The sequence below is a fragment of the Periplaneta americana genome, chromosome 2, assembly GCF_040183065.1.
Source record: "Periplaneta americana isolate PAMFEO1 chromosome 2, P.americana_PAMFEO1_priV1, whole genome shotgun sequence".
NCBI classification, from domain to species: domain Eukaryota; kingdom Metazoa; phylum Arthropoda; class Insecta; order Blattodea; family Blattidae; genus Periplaneta; species Periplaneta americana.
Window position 1 is genome coordinate 85720241 of NC_091118.1, and position 24713 is coordinate 85744953.

General features: G+C 35.4%; 1 protein-coding gene across 3 annotated transcripts in view; it reads left to right on the forward strand.

Annotated features, from left to right (window-relative positions):
• The window catches only part of LOC138694382 (breast cancer anti-estrogen resistance protein 3 homolog), a 922749-nt gene that overhangs the window by 314584 nt on the left and 583452 nt on the right, over positions 1-24713 (forward strand). Inside the window, exon 1 of one of the 3 annotated variants that reach the window (XM_069818066.1) lies at positions 9849-9943. The exons of the other annotated variants lie outside the window; for them this stretch is intronic. The gene's annotated coding sequence lies outside the window, so the exon portion shown is untranslated. Of the gene's footprint in view, positions 1-9848; positions 9944-24713 lie in introns of those variants that run through there. 3 annotated transcript variants of the gene reach the window in all.

Genomic DNA, 24713 nt, shown 5'->3' on the forward strand with positions numbered 1-24713 from the left:
TCTCAAGACAATATTCCCGTTTCCGGAAAAGAAAAACCTATGGGACATTCGTAAATGTCATACTGTTTCTATAGTAAAATTGTACTGGGCTATAGCGTCATCGAATGGGCTAAAGAAATGATGTCGCAGTAAACGATTGTCCTTACAAGAAAAAATAAAGAAACAGTACTATAACATAAATTAAAGAAAGAAATACATTAAAAATCAGGAACGTAACGTGACCGTAATTTTTTTTGGAGTGGGGTCATAATTTAGATTTTGTAGTTGAGCGCTTCTGCCAAGTAATAAAACCTTTGCGGGATACTCTTCATACAATGTAAACCTTATGTATAACATTATTAATTAATTTGTAAAAAGGTTGGCTATTTAAAAAAATCTATAAAATTAAAAGGAATGAGGATTTACATTTGAGGAAAATGACTAGCCTTTCAGAAACAAAGTGGACTATTTGTCATATGCTTTGCAATTAGTGACTGAAGAACTTCCAGAGATAATTGATACCCTTGAGATTGTATTCATTTTCTTTGAATTTTGTTGTAAACCATTTAAACTGTCCACTCTCACCATAAACCTGATCTCTCATTCTATTAATATCCAGACTTATTTCCTGCATATAGAATTTTATGACATTCTATAAATTGCTTTCTGTTTTTAGCACAAAATTCAAAAGTGTTTCTTTAATTAAGAGAGAGTCCGATGTTTTCAACTCACATGTAACACAAATACTTAGTTATTCTTTAGTAGAAAATAATATCAGTTTTCTCATCACAAACAATAGCGACAGCAGAAACAGCATTTACTTCTTGCATAATTATTTCCATCATTTCATGTTCCACTCTGTCTACCAATTCATTTTGAATTTGAGCACTTTTGTAAGAATGGATTGTGGATATTATATTTCACCCATTTCCTTTCTCTTTACATAATTGCTGATGTCATGGATTCGTCATGTCCTCTTGAAGGTAAACACTGCTTTCCCATGAATAAAGTATTTTCTATTATAAACTTTATGCAACTTCGTTTTCCTCGATTTGTTTTGAGTGATAAGATGAGAGCTGATCAACAGTTTTACCATAAGGCTGATCACTATGTGCACAGTTTAAAGAAAATGTAAAATGCAACGGCTTATAATATTGTAATTCTGAGTTTAACATCGCATTTTGTTGAGTGTCATGTTGAATCAAATTAAATAAGGCACATAACTTTTACTTCTTGAGTTTTAATCTTCTTCACGACAGCAATACAAAATTATTTGTTAAGAGAAATTACGGTACCTGTACGCCACAAAATTTTACTTACACACAAATCAGTATACAGAGTGTTAAAAAAAAAGTATCCAATATTTTAAGAGGTGCTAGTATGCATCAAAACAAAAAAAAATAATGTCTAATAAACATGAGTCCTACAACACATACTTTCTGAGATCTGAACACTTGCTCATAAGAGGTGCTCAATGTCACGCCCATTCATGGCAATGCATTCTTCTGCCCTTTGGCGTAAGAAATCACGCACTCTTTGAAATGTGTTGTTAATACGTTAATAAGAAAGTCCTGATAACGTTCCCCTGTTAATCTCTGTGATAGCACGTATGGTCCTATTAATATATGAATCGGTGCTGATGCGTTCTTTCTTCAACTGCACGGGGATTTTCATGAGCCCACACATACTGATTACGAAAATTCACATCATCATCTCTGCTGAACCCCGCTCACATCAGCAACCAGACTTTCCTTTCTGTATTCCTTGTGACGTATCATTATTCCATGCAGGGGTGTCAACTACGGTATGATTATGTGGTAGTCTACTGTATTGTAGGGCAGAGAAATGCATTGCCATAAATGGACGTCACATTGAGCACCTCCTATGAACAAGTGTTCAGATCTCAGAAAGTGTGAGTTGTTTATTAGACATTGTTTTCTTGTTTTGATGCATACTATCACCTCCTAAAAATTGAATACTTTTTTAACACCCTGTATATGCAAATGTTTTAGATATTTTATCGAGGAAGATTGAATTGGGGTGGGAGCACGGACCCTCTCTTCCCCCACCGACGCGACGCCCTTGTTCAAAATATTACTTATTTTGTACACTACTATAATTTATTTCGTAATTTTGTATAGTTCTAAAGTACTACAAGTTTTTAAATACCGTACTTTACATCGTTTTTTATTTATAAAAAATAATACTGAATTGTAGAAAATCGTGAAAGACGGAGTAAAATATTGCAATGCAGAGTAATTGCAGTACATACAGTTCTCAGCTTTAACAACGTGAGTTGAAGAAATCTGTGACTTTTTTGCAAAACAGTGCATATTTAAGTCATCCTCAATTCTTCTTCAACCAAACCTGATTCACGACACACATCAGCTTCCTTTTTATCATTCCCAATTTGTTTTATAATATTATCTTCCACACTTGAGAACCTTTTATTTTCTTTGAACCTTGCTCCATTGTACTGTATGTGACATGTGATAGCAAACTGAATGAAGTAACAGTTTGAACTGCATGTCTGGATTACAGACAGTACGGTACAGAACTTGGCAAGCAGTTGTTTGTAAAGGGTTGTTGGCACAATAGAATAAAGAGTTCACCCAACCCCACACCCCTGTCGGCTATCTTAGAATTCCTCTGTTTAATGTGGGACAGCTCTCTTTTCCTAGAATTCCAGACCCTTGCCTATAAAATTCTTTTGCCATAGTAAATGAAAACGGCATCTATAAATTACCACTAATGACATTACCGGCTGCTTCCGAATTCCTCTCAACGACAGTTTCTGTTTAATGCACATAGAACATTAGCAGGGGCAGATATTTATGGAGAATAATTTTATCATTTGTTTTTTAATATTGGTGTCGGCGGAGATTGTTGGAGATTGATTTGAACTCTTGGCGGAGATTATTGGAAATTTTGAAAATACACACTTATTTTGAAATTGGAGTATTAACTCAGTATGAATATTACTTTCCAAATAATTAACATTAAAGGTTCGTTGGATTTTGGTAAAGGTGCGGTATGGCCAATAGACAATATTTGTTGGATTGAGACTGTATTTAACACACATTCATTTAAAAAAAAAAACTTGCAGCCCTCAAATGAACACTTTCAAATTATTAGCGAAATGTTGAATTCTCCGTCTTTCGAGCAGTGATGTAATCAGAACACCTGGAATACCATGTAATGTATGCTACTTGGATATATAACAATTTCAACTGAAAAAATTCGAAGAAAAAAACCCAGAATATGAAATTCCCTTTAAAAGGACGCATATTTCATATTTCGTTTTTAGAACTCTATTTCGCTTGATTCCTTGCATTAGGTTGTTCCGAAAGGTTTACAGTCCTATCAAGTACATATACATAATGTTCTGTGATCTAGTCTGAATTACTCATTTTACTCGTGAGTGTCTTTCATAAAATTAGAGTCAGTTCTTTGCTTAAAATTTCTTGGACGATGAATATATATTATATATATTACATTACTTAAAACGAACCTGTTCATGATGATGATGATACATATACAGTATATATATTTGTTCATTCTAATTGATTCTAATTGTATAAAAGTCAGCAATTTTACTGTTTTTCATTTACCTTAATTACAATAATGCTATAATGTCCTAATTTCCACTTATACATTAATTCATTGGACAATAAGTCACTCACAGAAAAAAACCTTAACCTATGATATGGCTTAATTTAAGTAATTTTGTTTCTTTAATGACATTTTTGCTAAGATTATTAGAAATATTAACTAATATTTTCGAATAATTAACTAATAATTAATATATGATATGTGTTACTTTTATATAGACCTACTTATATATATTCTCTGTAACTCCTAGGTCATATTACTTACAAATGGCTTTTAAGAAACCCACAGGTTCATTGCTGCCCTCACATAAGCCCGCCATCGGCCCCTATCCTGTGCGAGATTAATCCTGTCTCCATCATCATATCCCACCTCCTTCAAACCCATGTTAATATTATCCTCCCATCTACGTTTCGTCCTCCACAAAGGTATTTTTCCCTCCGGCCTCCCAAGTAATACTATATACATTTCTGGGTTCGCCCATACGTGCTACATGCCATGCCCATCTCAAACGTCTGGATTTAATGTTCCTAATTATGTCAGGTGAAGAATACAATGCGTGCAGTTCTGCGTTGTGTAACTTTCTCCATTCTCCTGTAACTTCAGCCCTTTTAGCCCCAAATATTTTCCGAAGAACCTTATTATCAAACACCCTAAGTCATATTACTGTTGGGAATGCTTGTTACTGTTGTACTGTGTCTATTACCTCCTGGTAATTGGGGTCCAACCCGGCATTCGTCTTTATTTAACTGAAAATTAGTTATATTCAGTCGAGAAAAACCACGGAATAATTCAACCTGATTGGTCGGCACCGAAGATGGAATCCGGGACCTTTCGAATGCGAGTCCAGTGCGTTATCACTGAGCCATATCGCTCGGTAATAACTAATATTAATTAACATTTGTATGAAATAGAACTTTTAGATAATATTAGGCCCAGTTAATATTATTAATTTCTTAGGCCTACTAACAATATTAGTGTAAAAGTTTTATGAAACAGTGAATTCAGTCAAAGATTTCATGGTTTAGATTGTTTGTAAATGGATTTTAATATGTTTATACGCCCAATGAAATTTCTGTTCATAATGTGCCACCAGAATTATAGTTGAAATTGATAAACAGTACCTCCAGTATGGCAGTGATATTAAGATGGAAGTTATGGACAGAGAAACCTTAGCAGAATTTTATAAAAGCTTCCTCGTTTCAAATTTCCCCATCTTCACAAATATGCTGATAGAATTAAGTATGATTTGTTCAACTTACAAGTGTGAACTACTGTTTTCGCCCATGAAAATGAATAAACAATTATTAAACATGTATGAAGAGGACACTTACAGGATTGCAATCTGAATGTACCCTAAAACACGCACTGCTCTAGACATTATATGTAATATCGAGAAACGGGTGATGGAAAAATCTCAGGAAACATAATAAACAAATGTGCCTTAGATATGTGCTATATTTACATTTTTGTTGTGGTTTTATACGTACTGTAGTTGTTCAAATTTAATTATATGTGCTTGCTGAAATTCTTGTTAATACTAGCGTAAAAGTATTGTTCCAATTTTGTAATTCATTTTCTAATGGTGAAGAAAATAACTTTTATAATTGACTGTATCTACTTTGGTGCAAGGCTAGGTATGTAAAAAAACAAGTTTACAAAATTTTAGTGCCAGCAAATTCAAATATATCGTTAGAAAGTTAAATCTTAAAGAATATGTATTTGTTTAATGTGTATTTATGTATTTACACAAGTTAATTTTTTAAAATTAAAACTGCACTTGTTCTGGCTAATAAAATTAACCTTAAGTTTTACCCATTTTGTTTCTAATAATTATGTTTACCTTTGATAAGTATGTGCTAATTGTGTTTGAATAAACTCTTGAGTACGAGTTTTTACTTCTTCAGGGATAATTTCTGTTTATAATTTTGTATAAGTTATTTTATTAGCAATAAACTTAAACTTAATTTGTCATAAGCTTATACCGGCACCGTCAAGATAACAAAAATACTAGACTACTGCACATAAAGAAATAAACATTTCGTGTTTAATTTTATTTCTAGCCTTGGATTGCATGAGAATAATGGATTATTTTGAATTATCTTTCTCCATTTACTCCAACATGAACTAATTAAAGAAAATTCTGTATGTAATGACAATGACAGTCCACCACTGCAGGATATTTTCAAAAATATCGTAGCAAATGTTGCCCGCACTCTCGTAACGTTACGCGTAGACCATTCTTATCACTAACGTTTTTCCCCTTGCCGCCTCACCTCCCGCTATTCATCTCTTGAGTAACAAAGTCCTGCAGGGCTTAACTATAATAATAATAATAATAATAATAATAATAATAATAATAATAATAATAATAATAATAATCCGTGGCGCTACTTTCAGAACGGCCCCAAGTTTCACTCAGCCTTCTATAAAATTGAGTACCGGGTCTTTCCCGGGGGTAAAAGGCGGTCAGAGCGTGGTGCCGACCACACCACCTCATTCTAGTGCCGAGGTCATGGAAAGCATGGGGCTCTACCTCCAGGCCCCCCAAGTGCCTTCATGGCATGTTACGGGGATACCTTTACCTTTACCATCCGTGGCGCTACGGCTCACGAAGTGCCAAGATCGACCAGCCGGCTGCTGGCCTCACCGCCACATGCCGAAGCAGTGGTGGACGATCATCCAACCAGAATGGAGGTATCGTGTGGTTAGCACGATGAGGCCCCCCCCCAGCCGTTATAGCTGATTTGCGTAACCGGATTTCGCTACCTATCGTAGCTGCTCCCCAAGTGCATCACGATGCTGGGTGGGCACCGGCCCCATACACTGGCCGAAATTTCATGAGAAAATTTCTTCCCCCATGAGGACTGGAACCAGCGCGCATTCCGTAACGCGAGTCCTAGGCAGGATGCCTTAGACCACGACGCCACGGCGCGGGACGCAGGGTTTAACTAGGATGAACATAATTCCTTTGAGTGAAAGTGGGCCTTTAATCACTTTCTTTAGGGAACAAGTGGGACACCATGTTTTTCTAAAATTCAGTATTTATTTGATTTAAACTTAATCATAACACAGATACACAAACCAAAATGAAACGTAAATAACATTAAAGGAAGGAACAAATGTTAATAATTTCGAATTACATTTGATAAAAATAGTATTATAGCAATTAGAAGAAATTAAATTCACTTTCAACGTTATTAACATTTAGCTCAAATCAGAAATTGGGCTTCTAAAGCGGTTTATTTACTTTCTTTACTCCATACTTAGCAGAAGCTGCTATTGCATTCAGCAGCTCATGTTTTGCAAGCAAATATGAATAAAAATCATTGCAGTTTTATTTGCTGAAATTGAAACTAGTTAGCAAAACACACTTTATACTCCTTACAATAAATCTGCTTCTGTCATCTGTCCATTGTGATGAACTGAAGACAATGAACTGACAATTTTTAACAGTTTCATTATGTGCTGAAATTTAAAATTGAACTGTGTTAAGTAATTCAGTGAACTGTTCACCAGAATGGCAAGAATTGAAGAAGCTACATTATTTTTAATGTGCCTTAAACTGATTTCAATTAACACTGTCAGATTCAATTTTCTCTTTTATGGCTGATTTAAGATGAATTATTTCATCAAACAATAAACTGTCATTTACAATAATGTTATTTTTTTCTCGTAGCCATATAAGAGTATTTTCAATCACTGACCAACTCGACGGTTCTTCAAGCAACATCCAACTTAAACATTGCCATCATTAAGAGATAAAATCGATAGCATAGAGAAATATCTTCCATGTCGACAGTATAATAGGTAAAATTCAACGCCACACTTGTAAAACAGTTATAACTTACAAACGTACGCCACAAATCGGACAAAAGTCTATTAAAAAAAGTCGGGACAGATTTTTCAAGATAAACCCGATTAATCGGGACGTATAGTCACCCTAGGCATAACGCATAACTGCTTTATACTGTGCCTTGGAAATTATGAGATGATATAGAATTATGGATATTGACATGATAATGAAACTGCATCAGTGCCTGCTCATTAGAGCAATTTCTGGCCCATTGACGACTGTAGGAATTCCTTGAGTTAATATGCAAGAAATTCCTTACTAATGTGGGACTTACATTGGTGTCTAGACACTAATATCATAATGAAAAGGCTAATTTTGGCGAGGAAAAGATCTTTATATTCTTTCAGTGAAGCTCGTAATCAAATTATGTCATATTATTTAGTGCACATTAAAAGAAAGATCTTGCATAATACACTGCAGTAGATGTAAAATTCATACAGGTAAACTGAGAGAAGAGGGAAAGAGACAGTGAAGGAGATCACGAAGAATGTTTTACACATAAGTGTTTCGTAAAAGGAAACTTTGTACAGAGCAATGTGAAGACGTAATATGCAGCAGACCAAGGCCTGATAAGATATGCGGAAGGAAAAGTAAGAGGAAAGGAATTATGAGATACAGCGATGGAATTATTATAAACACCAGATATGGAAAGTATCTGGAAAAGGATGAGTAAGAGTAGGTGAATGTGAGAATCGAAAATATAAATAATGCAGATTGAAAGGAATATAGGCTCAGTAAATTAATACCGTGAAGTGGGGCTACTTGACCACCGCGAGGCTACATAGACACAACGTGGTATGTTGAGACATTATATTTAATATCTATATTTTCAATTACGCTTTTATTATTGTGTTACATTTTCCATTGCTACAGCTTGTTAATAGATACAAATGTTGATCCCAGGGTCAAACCCCTACATCAATTGCAATATATATATATATATATATATATATATATATATATACACGGAGAAAGGGATAGAGGCAGTTAGGGGAGGGATGTCGAAGAAGGGGGCAGCAGAAAAATTCGAAGTACCTGGGTCGACGTTAGTACGGAAGATACTTGGAAAGAATCCGGAACCTGTTGAACATTCAACTATTCTAAAATTGAAGAAGAAGTTATTGCAAAAACCCTGGGAGTGGTGGATATTTTCACTTTTACTTATGTGTACTTTTAATAAGATGATTGTTAAGGTCACTTGTAAATTTTTTGAATAAAGAATTTGTGAGAATAAATAAAAGTTCAATAAATCTTAGTTTTCCTTTAAAATATTGTGAGAATAAATAAAAGTTCAACAAACCTTACTTTTTCTTTAACATATTATGTTATATACACATATTCACAAAGATAATACATTTCTGAAGACGTCTGGGACATATTATGGGATTACATGAGCACCTAACAAGCATACCAACATTTTATGTCTAAAAACAGTTGTGTCCAAATAACACCAAAACCGGGACTATTTGGACACCTGATATATTTATTTTGTTTAGGTTTGTGAAAGATATTTTCCAATTATTTTTATATTTTCTATGTAATCTTGTAGACCAAGTAGGTGCAGTGTATATTTTTTAATCGCTCTGATATAAAGGTTCCATATTTTACATCGAAAAGTGTGCTAAAATATGTCCAAGTAGCCCCACTTTACGGTAGCAAAGAGGTAAATAGAAGGGAGACAGTCTAGGTATGAGAGAGAGTAAAAGAGGAGGGATAGGGAAGGTTGATTAGCAATCCAACTGAACAGAAGAATAAGAATTAAACGGGAAACAGGCTACTTGGCAAATCAAATTTATTAACACAAGGCAGTGTGGTATAAAATAGATGATAATAATTAGAAAAGTGTATGAAGAAGAAACGAGCTACGTGCTAGAGTGTTAATAATACGAACAGGAGTGGTATATGTGTATTTGTTAAAGTGACGTTGGATCGAAAAGCAGAAATGTGAAGGTACACCAAAACTATGAATATTGTAAAGTTAGCTGACAAATAAATAAATAAATAAATAAATAAATAAATAAATAAATAAATAAATATAACATAATATATAAAAAAATCAGCAGATATTCAAAAAAGAAACTAAGAATAACCTTTTTCTTTTCGTAGTATTTATAAAACACAGCACTTCTGTGAATGGAATGCCATAATTTCTTTCCTAATGATTGGTAATACTGAGTCTGACCGTGAAAAAAAAAAAAAGTGTTTTGTTTTATCCAGGCGGCGAGATAACTCATGAGAGGGGATATAAAAATCCCATTTCTCATTTCCTCTAATCTCATATCACATCTAATAGAATTCTATCAGCCAGTTGCGTTCGTTCAATAAAACTTTTTTTTCTTCGTTCGACAAACTCTGAGTGTGTCGAGTGGAACTACTGATTAGATTTCACAGCGCACTTGTGTGCAATTCAGTTGCAGTGCTGTGCGCGTGTGATGTGGAACTAGTGCTCGGTACAGTGATGGATACGTCGTAATTTCTACTAGGAAACGCCGCGGTGAGGCAAGTTTCACAATATTTCATCATGCGACCACGTCCTAGAATTTAGATCTAGAAGTAGAATTGATATTAACAGAGGAAATGCAGTCAGAAATGTACACTGAAATAAAATTAGAGAATTAAAATGTATTTTAAGGAAGTACAGTATATAGTATTTAAATTAACTGGTACGTACAGTATTTAACTCTGAGCCCATAGATGACGATGTTCAGCATATTCTGTACGTACGTAGGTATTGAACGAGAAGATGAAGTGGAATATTTCAATGATGTCTGGGTAAAGACAGATAAGTAAAAAAAAATCAACTTTGATGTAAATGAAAATTAAACTTAGGACCTTTATTGCAAATAATTTTTTACAGAACTAAAGCACTTCAAATGCAAGTATGATTTTGTTTTTTGCACACTCACTTATAGAATTTAGTTTGTGTATTCACCTGGGGAACAAAATTCCATTTGCACAAAAAATGACAATCCCCTTTACCCGAACATCATCGATTTGAGAACGAGTAGTGATTGAAAGAAGATACTATAGGCCTAGATTAGGTTTCCAGCTTCAGTAGACCTATAGCCGCGACGCCGTTATTCCCGGCGTGACTCCTCTTTGCTTACGCCTTAGGAATGAAAGCTCTATAAAGTCTAGGTAGGTAGAATAGTTCGCCACTTTTGTTCTTTCGTTGCCGAGCTACCAGACGAGAAATCTATTTGCCACACCGTTAAACATTATCATGTTGTAGCTCCTATGATAATAAATCAAACGCACTGTAATTCAGCAAATAATTGAGCGGCAAATAACGTCCTCGTGTGCTTTCTGCAAACGCCAACGAAAGAGCGAAAATGGCGGGTGATTATATAAAATATTTATCGAGCCTTAGGAAATGCATAACGTCATTATTAGCGAATCACAAGACGCACACGTTTAAATGTAGCCGATTTACAACGTGATTGGCTGCCGGAAATAAGAGCGACGGGACTATACCTTCGTTTTATAATTCCTTACCGACGTTCACCCCGGGTGGTGGCAGTATTTTGTGTTACCAAAATTTCAACAACGGCCCCGGAGACTACCCAGCCCCCTACAAAATTTAGTACTGGGTAAAAAGCGGTCGGAGCGTGGTGCCGACCACATCATCTAACTCTAATTCCGAGGTCATGAAAGTTTGGAACTCTACCCATGCAACCATGCACATTTGTATCGTGTAAAGACGGTAGCCTTACCTTACTTTACATTGATAATAAACGTTCTATGCTTTTTTTTCAGGCAAGTAACAGGCACAAACGGGCATTTATAAAAATATAGCCATATAAGCGCAGAAAAACAATGTTGAAAGTTCATATGTTTTTGGTTGCCTCTATGGTTCATAAATTATACTGTCCAAAAAAATGTATAATAAATAAATGCGACAATGAAATTACTTCGCATGTGGAGAGGTTAAATTTTACTCGACCTTCAAAGAATGAAGAAATACGAAATTGATTAAATGTTGAAAAACTTTACAGAATTAAGTTTCAAATATGAAGATCCTCTATTAAGATTTGAACCATATCCAATCCCCCTTTAAGCATACAGGATTCTCTCAGCTGCATTTTCCATTATACGTCTTATACCAGCGGTCATCAAAACAATGCACTCTCGGGCTAGCGTCCCTTACCCGCAGACAAGACACAGCCGTGCAATCGTCGCTGCTGGCGGGTATGCTATCTCTCTATCCCTTGTGCACGACGGAGCAGAGTTCCTTACCCTCTATGCAGTACACCCATTTCAGCGAGTGCTGACGACCACTGCCTTACACAGTTACCATGAAATCGGCCGCCGTTGCTACTGTAGCAGCTTTAGTTTCTAAGCTGTTTAGCGGAGAAATTGGTTATAAACAGCTTAAAAATTAATAGCTTACAAGTTCATCTTATCTGTGTCACAACAGATGTTAAATGTGTCCTTATGCTTCACTGCATTTTTCACATCTCCCAAGATTGTTCTGAAATGCTCGACTAATTTCTTCTTGCGGCTTGTTCGAAATGTATTGTAGGATATTTTCTTCTACGTTTTGCATAATTTAAAACTACAAAAACTCGGTGCAGTATGGTATCTACCATTCTAAAACAATTAAAAAAGAAACACAATGGTTTACAATACACTACTTACGAAAGAATAATCCCTTTAGTGTAAAACATTAGAAAAAGCATAACAGTTTTCACTACATTACGCATGAATGAGTAATCCCTTCAGTGTTCCCAGACAATTAAAAACACACAATAGCTTGCACTACATTACACACGAGTGAGTAGACCTTCGTTAACTCATATTAGACTGAGGTGAACTGCATACATGCAGCGCCCGACAAACGCCCTTAAATTTCGGTGCGTAGGACAGGCGCACTATGACGCTTCTGTATTTTCCATGGCGTTGTATACGAAGGACTCTTTGTATAATTAAAAGTAAAGAGAAAACTTGCAAAACGCGGGAAATATCCTTATTAGTGTGCACTAATAACAGTAAAATTTTGAATGAGGTATAATAAATAGAATCCAAAATACAGAATAATTCTATAAGGAACATTGGTAGAAAATGCGGTTATGTATAGACTTAAACAACATTTCATATAAGTAGGATGCGAAAGCATTTTTTTCTCCTTCTACTTGCCTTGAGTTCGTCAGTAACAGGGCTGTAGCTGTTACCTCTTATACCTGCACCCCCGAAGTTGTACACACAATAAAATAAAATATTAAATAAAGTACATACATAAGTAAATATAAAATATTGTGACACGATGTTTGACAATTACATGGTTGAGTATATTTTAGTGTTGTTCTTACAATATTTTCAACTAATAATTATAGTAAGGAATGTTAGTTTGTATTATAAAGTCAGGGGGGAGTGACACAGTGCAGATTGTCCCATTGTGCGTGTTGTAGAGTAGCAACTAGCGGTAGAGAAAACATTTATCTTCTGCTCTCAGTACCTGTAGCTTTTTAAATGTACGAGTTTATAAACTGCAATAAAATGAAATATAAACACAGTATAGATTTTCGAAATATAGATTATCAGTAAACATTTTCAATAATATAATTTGTCATTATGTTCAAAGTCAATTAGTCGAACGTTAGTAAGATGGTTAGTAGCATCTTCACCTTGACTGATAGTTGATAGTGTGAGTAGAGGGGAAGGCCTATCAACCAAACTGAAATGGGGATTAGTGATTAAATATGGCCGTTAAAAGTTAAAACTCGCGTTCTTGGACGTGGGTTCGATTACTGGCTCGTGCTGGTTATCTGATTTGGTTCGTTCCGAGATTTTCGTTATCTGTAAGTCAATATCAGGTCATTTCTTTTTGAATCCTTAGACTCACAATGTTAAGCTGCATTTCCCTTCCATTAATTCTACCGACACTAGTAAATCGCGCCGTTCACACAGTGTCGTTAAGTAAGCGACTAAAAATAATGTCATAAGAAGACAGCGGATTTTCGGTCCCAACACAGTGACAAGACGTCATGTTCCTTGGCTTACGGAAGGAGCGTATAACGTTCAGTATCGGGACAGAAAATCCGCTGTCTCGTCGCAAGTTGACACATTGATGTTAGTAGGCCTAATGGTAATTATTGAGCGCTACTTGCCCAAGTAAGCTATTTGTGCAGACAATGTGTTACGTGCCGATTTTATTGTTGGGCTAAACCTGTTCCACCATCCGCCGCACCATCCATGCCTGTCCAATCAACAGTTTGGTCTCAAAGCTTCACCTCTATCCAGCATTGGAAGAAATAGGCCTGCATGTAGGTGACTTGCTTTTCGAAAAGGAAAGCGTAGTGGTGTAATGAGAAGGGAAAAACAGAAGACTCAGCTGATTATCTTTATAACTTTGGCTTTAGCCATTATAAATAATAATATTCGAAAGACGCACTTAATTGAAACAATTTAATATGCACAGAAAATAAAATGATTTTCGTTTTCTGGACTGCTAAAAAAAGCAGTAGTTCACTCACGCGTAACAAATGGGTTATATGTCAAGTGATCTTAATCGTAAACAGTAGTAGTAGTAATGAAGCGCTCTTCACTAACTACTTAGATTGGCCTTGAGGCCTGACTTTTGGAACTTCGACGAATTAGCAACGAAAATATAAATAATTGTGCATATAATAATAATTTCTCCGAAACATAGATATCTGGAAACATAGATTTATATGTATTACCCATTTTATGTAATTAAACTCATTATTGTGCAAGAAACAAAATTAGGAACAATGTAACTTAGGTGACTGTCATCGTAACTAAGGAAGCGAATTAACACATGTAATTTATGCTCTAAAGTAACTACAGAAACAAATAATTTTGGTCCACGGTAACATAATATTCTTACTCCATTTGTATTGTGTTTACGAGTATTTTGATCAAGGGAAAATTAAATTACTCCTTTCCCCCCCCCCCCCGTATTTCAGCATTATGAAGAGTCTTCATCGTTAGTGAAAATCGTGCATAATATGCCACATTATTGTACTAATGCGTAAAATATTAGGCGTACCATGCAAACTAAAACGTACAATAATTTAACATTATGAAACGTTTTGCCAATGCTATAATACTATATTTAATACATCATTGTTGTCATAGCATCCTCTTTCTTCATAGACCATGATGTCAATCTACCCATCATTACAAATCTGATGTTATTTCTTTATTAATTGTTTTCTAATGCTGTCGTTGTCTATTCAATAATCTTTATATGAAACAACGAGTCAAAGTCAGGATAAGAGAAGAAATGTCGGAAGGAGGTGAAATTGGGAGAGGAGTACATCAAGGATGCCCTTTATCACCCACACTATTCAACATCTACTGTACTTGGAGGATTTAGTAAAGAGCTGTTTCCAAAACCTGGGAGAAGTGATAGTAGGAGAAAGAAAAATAAAGTGCGTAAGATTTGCTAATGATATGGCGTTATCAGCAGAAGAGGAGATGATACTAAGGGATATGTTACTGGAGCTAATTGGCAGCAGTGAGTAGTATGGGATGAATATAAATGCAAATGAGACGAAGATAATGGTCATACGAAGAAAAATAAAGGTGAACATACGAATTCTAAATGAGACAGTAGAACAAGTGGACAGCTTCAAATAATTGAGGTGTACTATAAGCAGTAACATGAGCTGCAACCAGGAAGTCAAAAGGAGGTTAGCAATGGTCAAGGAAGCTTTTAATAGAAAAAGAAGCATCGTCTGCGGACCTCTGGAAAAAGAACTAAGGAAGAGACTAGTGAAGTGCTTTGTATAGACTGAGGCATTGTATGGGGCAGAAACATGGACATTAAGACGAAGTGAAGAGAAGCGACTAGAAGCATATGAAATGTGGATATGGAGAACAATGGAACGTGTGAAGTGGACAGACAGAATAAGAAAGTAAGCTGTGTTGGAATGAGTGGGTGAAGAAAGAATGAGGCTGAAACTGATCAGGAAGAGGAAAAGGAATTGACTGGGTCACTGGCTGAGAAGAAACTGCCTACTGAAGGATGCACTGGAAGAAATGGTGAACGGGAGAAGAGTTCGGGGCAGAAGAAGGTATGAGATGACAGACGACATTAAGATATATATGGATCATATGAGAAGACCAAAAGGAAGGTAGAAAAAAGGAAAGATTGGAGAAAGCTGGATTTGCAGTGAAAGATCTGCCCTTGGGCAGAACACTGTATGAATTAATGAATTAATGAATGAATGAATGAATGAATGAATGAAAGCTGTCGTACAAAAAATAAGTATGAAACACGTTTGTAATGTTATACAGCTATTTCATTCGTCAAAATTAGGAAACTCGCTTCTCTTCTTCTCTAAAGCGATAAAGAGTAACATTATAAACTTGCTTCATAATATACTAGAGAGCTATTATTATCATAGGTCCCAGAGAAGAGCGGCCGACCGCCCGACCACGCCGTGCGTGGTTTCAGCCGCGCGCTAACAGTTTCTCCCGCTCAACTACCTACTGTAGCCATTAGAGATGGGAAAAGTTGTTATTTTCTCGTAACAGTTCCAACTGTTCCAATTCCACGAAAATACTAGGTTTCAAATAACAGTTCCAAAATAACAGTACCACAATTGAATATATTATATAGCCTACGCCGAAGTTCGCTCCACAGCATTGGATCGAATCCCTCTCCTCCAGTGTTTTCCCTTTGTTGCCTGACTTCATGTTGTTACCATAACAGATAAATTCTGTAGGATCAGAAATTAATTTTTACATTTTATATATATATATATATATATATATATATATATATATAATTTAATTTAATTTGGAAACTGCACCAAAATAAAACACACCAGCAATGAACGAAACTCCTCCAGAGTCAAGTCCCTAAATTCAGTTCTGTCATTCTTTGAAGCGTGTGACACAATTTATTTATGTTAAAACCCTTTAGTCAAAGTAGTTTATGCAAACATTTGGGTAAAAAAGGCAAAAGTATAAGTCGAGGGCCATGAGAAAGTTCAGAAGTCATACTGACAGTATTGACACCACGAAACCAGTTACGTTATATTTATGCACGACGCCAGTTCAGGATTAAAAGTTGGTATTGATTTTGTCCCTGAAAATTGTTAAAAGTAGCCAGATCTAGTGACAAAGTCGCTAAATTGACAACACTGCAGCAACGGTTATCATAATGTAGTTCCATACACGGCCGACTTGATGCTAGCTTCGCTTCGCGAAGGTACCATCAAGTCGGCCGTGTCCCATAACATCGAGTATATTGTAACACGTAACAGCAAGTATTTTGTATAACAGGTACAGTACTACTACATTCTTACTAATAAACCGTATATAGTTTTTATACGAAACTTATGCAGAGTTGAGACAGAAAACGTTACTAATAAACCGTGAATAAGCTATGGACGTATAAACAGGCTGTAACTATACAATGGGAATTGCTTTGCAGTAGTTATATACACGAAACCCCTTGTTTAAGCGTTGTATATAGAGAAAAAATGGCCGCCCCTCTAACAGCTGTTCGTATCGACTGTCATTTTATGATGATGGATGCCTTGTAACCAAAGAAGAACAAACCAAAGATCATAGAATTATTAGAATAATATTGCTGTAGCTTGTACTCTCTGACCAAAATGTAGTGTGGTAATCGCTTAGAGCCAGTTGTACTATCGATATTTAACATGCAACACTAGAGCGCTCTACCGGATGCAATAGAGAACCTCAGATATTCTATTACTTTTCGTAACGAAGTAATGACGAAACTATGACGTAGCTGTGTAATAGTTGTACTGTTATACACGACGTATGTAGTGATTATTAGTAAGGAATTTACAGACGACGTATAAACGAGCTACTCATTGTATAAGTATAAGACAGTTAAACGTGTGTATATAGAGTTTTTATTAGTAAGACCGCTAGTATATAATGTAACAGTGGTATTTTGTATAATAGGAGTATTTAATGTAACAGTGTTATTTTGGAACAGGCCAGTGAGCATAGAGCTCACTTCCCTGTATGCCATGCGATGCAGTACGATGTCATAATGAGTCGAGATGTGAATTCCTGGAAATGAAATCTTTTCTAATGCTAAATTGAATTCGTAGATCAGGTTTATTCGAAGCAGAAAATGTAATGTAATTTTAAATTATTTGTAAATTGGTCACGAAATCGAAATGGATTCCAGTGGTAAATAAAACCTAACCTATTCTTCCTCTTCTGCTTAGCTGAAGGTCACAATAGTATTCAATTTCTCCAAAAATGCATAAATAAAAGCTATAATCAATTCGGCCGCGCTAAAATTCATATTAATAATGTACCGTCATGAAGAATAATAATCTCATTGTAATGAAGTATGAAAATTTACCGTTGTACTTTTTTTAAACAAAAGAACTTCAATAATACAGTCATGTTTCAACAGACTTTAGTTTAATTTCAAGAATTGGTAATGAAACTAAAACTGTAAAGTATTTGGAAATAAAACATAACCTATATATTTTCATCTCCCTTGATAAAATTCACAATGCAGTTACTATAATACAGGCATTATGCTATTTGATAGAATCCTATACTCAATTAACATCAGTTCCAAGATAATGTGTACATTTTTTAAAGACGATCTTCGTATCTTTTACTTTAGTTTTAAACATTTATTTCAGTACGATGAAAGGATTCCCAATTCTGCTTTCAAACAGTAGCGCCAACTTATATGGGCTCGTCGTGTTGTGAGATTTATTTAACTTACGGCTCGTCAAATGTTTGAGCCCACCCACTGTTTTCCAAAAGTTGTCGTCACTGCTTTCAATAGTACCAAACATGTTCCGTTCTGTGGAACAGGCGTTGTCATAATTTAGTTCCAAAGTGAAACGAGTATTTGTAATCGCAAGTATTTCGTACTAGCTCAAAGCAACACTGTTATTTTGGAACATAGTGTTCCAAGGTGCGGTTACTTTTTGGAACAGTTCCAAACAAGGAACAGTTCCAAAATAACTGTTACGTTATTTTTTCCCCACCTCTAGTAGCCATATGGAATTCACCGTGCTTAGAAGTCGTGTAATGAAACTCTCAATTCTTCAATTGTACAACGTTAGTGTATAAAGTTTAGTAATTATTGTATATTTAGTTAATGCCTAGCAACAAATTCTCATTGTGTGAACATGTGTATATGTAGGGTAAAGTTGCTTAATGCCGTGATACACCTAATCCCGTGATACTTTTTTTTAAACTGAATGTCACTCAAATTTTTGCAGTTCGATCATAGTGCCAGACATCTTTCTTTCACCTACTTTTGAGACATCGGTGAACTTTCAAGCAAGATATCCAATCACACGATATTCACTGAAAGAAACATGTCACGGAATTGGGGTATCACGGCATTAGGCAACTTTACCTTACAGTACGTACATAAAAGGCAGACGATCGTGTGCGAAAACAAGACGAAAATTTCGAATAAAGTTTCCAAACAGACCTGTGCCTTCTGCCAAAACATTTAGACGACTCATTAAATTATTTAGTGACTAAAAGATTTAAAGAAACAGGCTCAATGAACAATCGAAAATCAAGCAGAAACGTAGTGTTCTTACGCGGAACGATTGCCAGTTTATTTCCAACAAGATTCCGCCACAGCTCAAACAGTTGCTATGTCAGTGAGGGAATTGAAGCGTATTTTTTGGTACGAGACTAATCAGTAATAATTTGAGGCCTCCACGAAGCCCAGATATAACACCTTGTGACTTATTTGTGGGGAACACTAAAAGGTAGGGTTTACAGGAAAAATCTTCATTCTATAGATGAACTAAAAGACTATATACGAGAAGAAATCTAAGCTATCAACGATGTGGAACTTCAGAGTGTTGTTCATCCGTTTATCAGAGGATGTCAGTTGTGTGTGGTGGCAAACGGGGGCCATTTTCAGCAACGACTATGGGCATGGTAAGTCCAACTTATTGAACATTTATTGTTCGTACTATTATATATTGGAGAAGCGCCGGAGAAATGGTTATCCGCTCGGCGGAAACCACGCACGACGCGGCCGGCCGGTCGGCCGCTCTTTTCTGGGACCTATGATAATAATAGCTCTGTATTATGCTTCAAGGAAACCTTGACGAAAAAAGAAACGCCTAAAGTTCGCCACATATTATACAATTTAAGCTATGATACGATGAAAAAAAGTTGATTTCAAGTTCATCCCCATTTTATGTTCTTGTTTTCAAAGTACTTTATTTTTTTACTGATAATTATACTTTGTGTCCAATAATGAAGTGACTCATAGAGACTCATTGTGAACAAAATCCGTCTAATAGTTCAGGACAATTCGCTGTACGAGAATGCCGAAGGAGAGACAGACAGACAGACGGCATGCCTAAAATAATTTTGTCTCTCTTTCAAGAATCTTGAAAACATGCATTTCTGTGAAAATCTCGAAATCGATTTTTTTAACTGTACTGTACTTCCTCTAACTGAGAAAAAAAAATTGAAGTAAAATGAAGGGGTAGGCACGTTTTTATAAATGCACAAAGTGGAAGTTTGAGATTACCAGGACTTGACAAAGGGAACTATGAACAAGTTAGGAAAGGACCAGCAACCGAATAATATACTTTTATCGGTAGAAATAAATATAATAAAAATATACTTGTCACAAATGGCTTTATCAATGATAAAATAAAAATGATCGTGACACTAAATATTTCTCATGCTTCTTTGTTTCTGATGTCAGTAGCATTAAACTAATGTTAGTGCATCGATATCCTTATCGGTCTCGCTGCAAAGCCTTCGCTAACAATTATTCGTGCCATTTGATTGGAGGTCAGACTGGACTGATAATTTAGATAAGTACGGTAACGACTTCTGCTTTATCACCACTGTTGCTCCTATCAGGCATTTCAGTTGTCAAATGTACTCACAAGGTTAACGACATCTGATAAGCGCGAAAAACATATTTTGCTAATTCCTCATGAATTGTGCAATTAAAGATTTTCGACATATCTAAATCCCTAAATTAATCTACATTCTATTCGAGAGAACCTGGTTCAAATTATACCAAGTTTAAATGGAACTTCGGTGAAAAATTGTGATTCTAAAGTACATGCTAAATTAATGAATTTTGTTTAAAGTACAACGCATGATTTCTAAAATGTAATATCACTAAGAAGCTAAGCTCTTGTCTGTATCAGATTTACTATAGGAGTCCAGACTCGTAACAAAATATGAAATTGTGTTTTCAAGCATTGTAACTGAGTGCCGCAAAGAAACAGATAAGCACAGATATTACATACAAATTTAAACTATTTAACTTAAGTAATTATTGAAATAAAAAAACAGATAATAATTGGATGTCAAGCGTATAACAAACAAAAACAAAAAAATAGATGCTTTGCTGTATATCTTTACGAAAACCTAGTTGCGGGTGGTGCTAGAAATGAAACAAAGATAAAAAAATAATTGACGAAAACAAGGGGAATATAAAGAGAAAAAGATATACAAGAATAACGGGGAAGACAAGGAGAACAAGGAGAAGACTAAGACAACCTGGGAAGACAAGGAAAACGATCCGATTACAAGGAGAACAAGGGGAAGACAAGAACAGGGATAATGCAAGGAAAAGAGGAGGAGAACAAAGCGCATAAGGGAAAAGCAAGGAGAATAAGAGGAATACAAAGAGAACAAAGGGAATACAACGAGAAGAAGGGAACGGAATAACGGAAATACATGATGAACAAGATGAACACAAGAAGAACAAGGGGAAGACAAGGAGAACAAAGGAATACAAGTGGAATGCAAGGGGAACAAAGAAAGAGAAGAACAAGAGAAAGACAAGGAGAAGAAGGGGATATAAGGATAACAAGAGAAAGACGAGAAGAAGAAAATTAGAAGTATATGAAGAGTAATGCAAAGAGACCAAGGGAACGAGAACAAGGGCGAGAGGGGGTTTCATTTTTACGTGCCAGTCAATTCCTAAGTTACTATCCCCCATACCTATTGAGGAGAAAGCCATTGTTCTACATAGAAAATATAATGACTTATTTACTTTGTTACTTACAAATGGCTTTTAAGGAACCTGAAGTTTCATTGCTGCCCTCACATAAGCCCGCCATCTGTCCCTATTCTGTGCAAGATTAAACCAGTCTCTATCATCATATCCCACCTCCCTCAAATCCATTTTAATATTATCCTCCCATCCACGTCTCGGCATCCCCAAAGGTATTTTTCCCTCAGGCCTCACAACTAACACTATATGCATTTCTGGATTCGTCCATACGTGCTACATGCCCTGTCCATCTCAAACGTCTGGATTTAATGCTCGTAATTATGTCAGGTGAAGAATACAATGCGTGCAGTTCTGCTTTATGTAACTTTCTCCATTCTCCTGTAATTTCATCCCTCTTAGCCCCAAATATTTGCCTAAGCACCTTATTCTCAAACATTCTTAATCTCTGTTTCTCTCTCAAAGTGAGAGTCCAAGTTTCACAACCGTACACAACAACCGGTAATATAACTGTTTTATAAATTCTAACTTTCAGATTTTTTGACAATTTCTCAACCGAATAATAACATGCATTTCCCATATTTATTCTGCGTTTAATTTCCTCCAGGGTGTCATTTATATTTGTTACAGTTGGTTCAAGATATTTTAATTTTTCCACCTCTTCGAAGGAGAATATTCTGGTCACGAGACATAATCATATAGCTACTTTGTCTTTTCGGAATTTACTTCCAAACCTATCGCTTTACTTGTTTCAAGGAAAATTTCCGTGTTTTCCCTAATATTGCTTGTGGATTTTCTCGTAACATATCCACGTCATGCGCATAGATAAGAAGCTGATGTAACCCGTTCAATTCCAAACCCCGTCTGTTATCCTGAATTTTCCTAAAGGCATATTCTAGGGTTTAGTTAAAAAGTAAAGGTGATAGTGCATCTCCTTCCTTTAGCCCGCAGTGAATTGGAAAAGCATCAGATAGAAACTGGCCTATACGGACTCTGCTGTATGTTTCACTGAGACACATTTTAATTAATCGAACTAAATTCTGGGGAATACCAAATTCAATAAGAATATTATATAAAACTTATCTCTTAACCGAGTCATATGCCTTTTTGAAATCTATGTATAACTGATGTACTGTATCCTTATAGGCTACTCCCATTTTTCCCCAATATCTGTCGAATACAAAAAATCTGATCAATAGTCGATCTATTACTCCTAAAACCTCACTGATGATCCAGAATAATTTCATCTATGTGCGGAGTTAATCTTCTCAAAAGAAATTTGAATATTGGACAAAATTTAATACGATGTAAACAAAAGTGATATTCCTCGAAAGTTATCACAGTTAGTCTTGTCCCCTTTCTTAAAAATAGGTACAATTTTGGACTCCTTCCATTGTTCTGGTACAATTAACTTTTCCCAAATAGCAAGTACAAGTTTATAAATTTCGCTAGATAATGCGCTTCTACCCTCTTGTATTAATTCTGCTGGAATTTGATTGATACCTGGAGACTTGTACTTTTTCAGATTTTTTATCGCAATGTCGACTTCTGAAAGTGTGGGTTCGGGTATAAAAGGCTCAGAACTTTGTATTTAAATTTCGTTCCGCTCATTTCTATTTGGATTTGTACATTTAGTAATTGCCCAAAACAGTTTTTCCATCTGTTCAGGATTGAATGAGAATCTCCAAGCAAGTCACCATTCTCATCCTTGATCACGTTTACCCTTGCCTGATATCCGTTCTTAACTTTCTTTATGCCCTTATATAAATCTCGAATGTTTTTATACTTATTGCTAGTATTGTTTTTATACTCAGTTTTTCCTTTAGCTTAAAAAATCTATATAAATAGACACATTCGGATTGAATAAATGTAGTTCGATACAGGTAGTATATGTGACGAGTAAGGTTGAAGATAGTGACAAAGATGATGTTGAGGCAGGTTTTCATGGAGAGCTCCCTTTTTTTTTGTCGTAATATAAATTACAGTAGAGTTAGTTTGCATTTTGTATATATTCGTGGCTATGGTTAGCTCGCATTTTACATGTAGAATTATAACCGATATAATTGAATCACTGATTGGAAAAGGGAAGTATATCCATTCACCTATGTTTTGAAAAAACTAAGAAAAACTTATCAACACTTACAATTTCGTTCCTACAGATTTGTGATGCATTACAAACTTGTAGAACTAAGTTCCCTGAACTGTATGGTGAGCAGTTTCAGCGCTTCCGATAAATAATATTGAATCCATCCTGTTTGAAGTTGATGGACATTCTTCCTTTTTCCAATAAATTATCAATTTTGATGGATAATTTGCAAAGAAACTCAAATAAAAACATGTTTAATCTGCTATTTATTGTTAGTTAAATTTATATTGTTAACACAGTGTGAAAAACATTGAATTTCAGTCAGATATTTTAAGAATTTAATAAATTGTGCTGTTGTATTAAAAATAATTTAAATGAACAATTCAACTAAATACTAATCTTCTTCATCAAATTTGGCAGCATTTCTTGTGGGAAAGTGAAGAATGATATAAAACTCTTGGTACTCTGATGGAATATATTTAATTATTTTATTAATATCTTGCAGCTTCTTGGGATGTATAGGAACTTTGGAGTCGTATGCCGTATTTCTAGGAGCAGATGGTGTTTCTATTCCCTTAATAAGTCTGTATGTCTTGCGATCCAATCCATCTATCCATTCCGAAGAAACGACATAGCCTGGAGTTTCCTGTTTATACGTCAAATGTCGGCAATTAGCAAGTAAAAAATTTTCCTTCGTGTGACTAATTAGGACAATTTAAGATTTTTTTAAAGAAGTGTGGCCACCAATCTTTAACATCAATGATATTTTGATGTTCAATAATCTTGACTTAAAAGTATTCTGTGTTTTTCTTGAATTAACTATCATCTGAACATATTGTTTGACAGAGTAGATTCTGTCTTGTTTTTGTATCACTCTCTTTATTACGGCGAAATCCCTATCGTATGGGAGGAACGAGTGGCCCCGTACAGGAAAATAGTGCTAAATTACCTGAAACTTGGCAGTTATTGTTAGATATATCAGGTAACGTACACAAGAATCACTAAACACATGTAGTTCTTTCATTGAGTCAGTCAGGTAGTTCACTTATGTAGTCATTGAGAAATGTACAGACTTCATTGTGGCCTCGATTAGCTTGTCCTTCGTGGTAACAATAAAACTGTGCTCTATTGTTTTCCAGGTTATGGATTCCAAATACAAAAAGTCACAGTTTTCTTAAATAGAACGTTTCCTGCACAGGAAGACAAGAGAGGGGAACATTTTGCATAAAGTCGAACACTAGGTC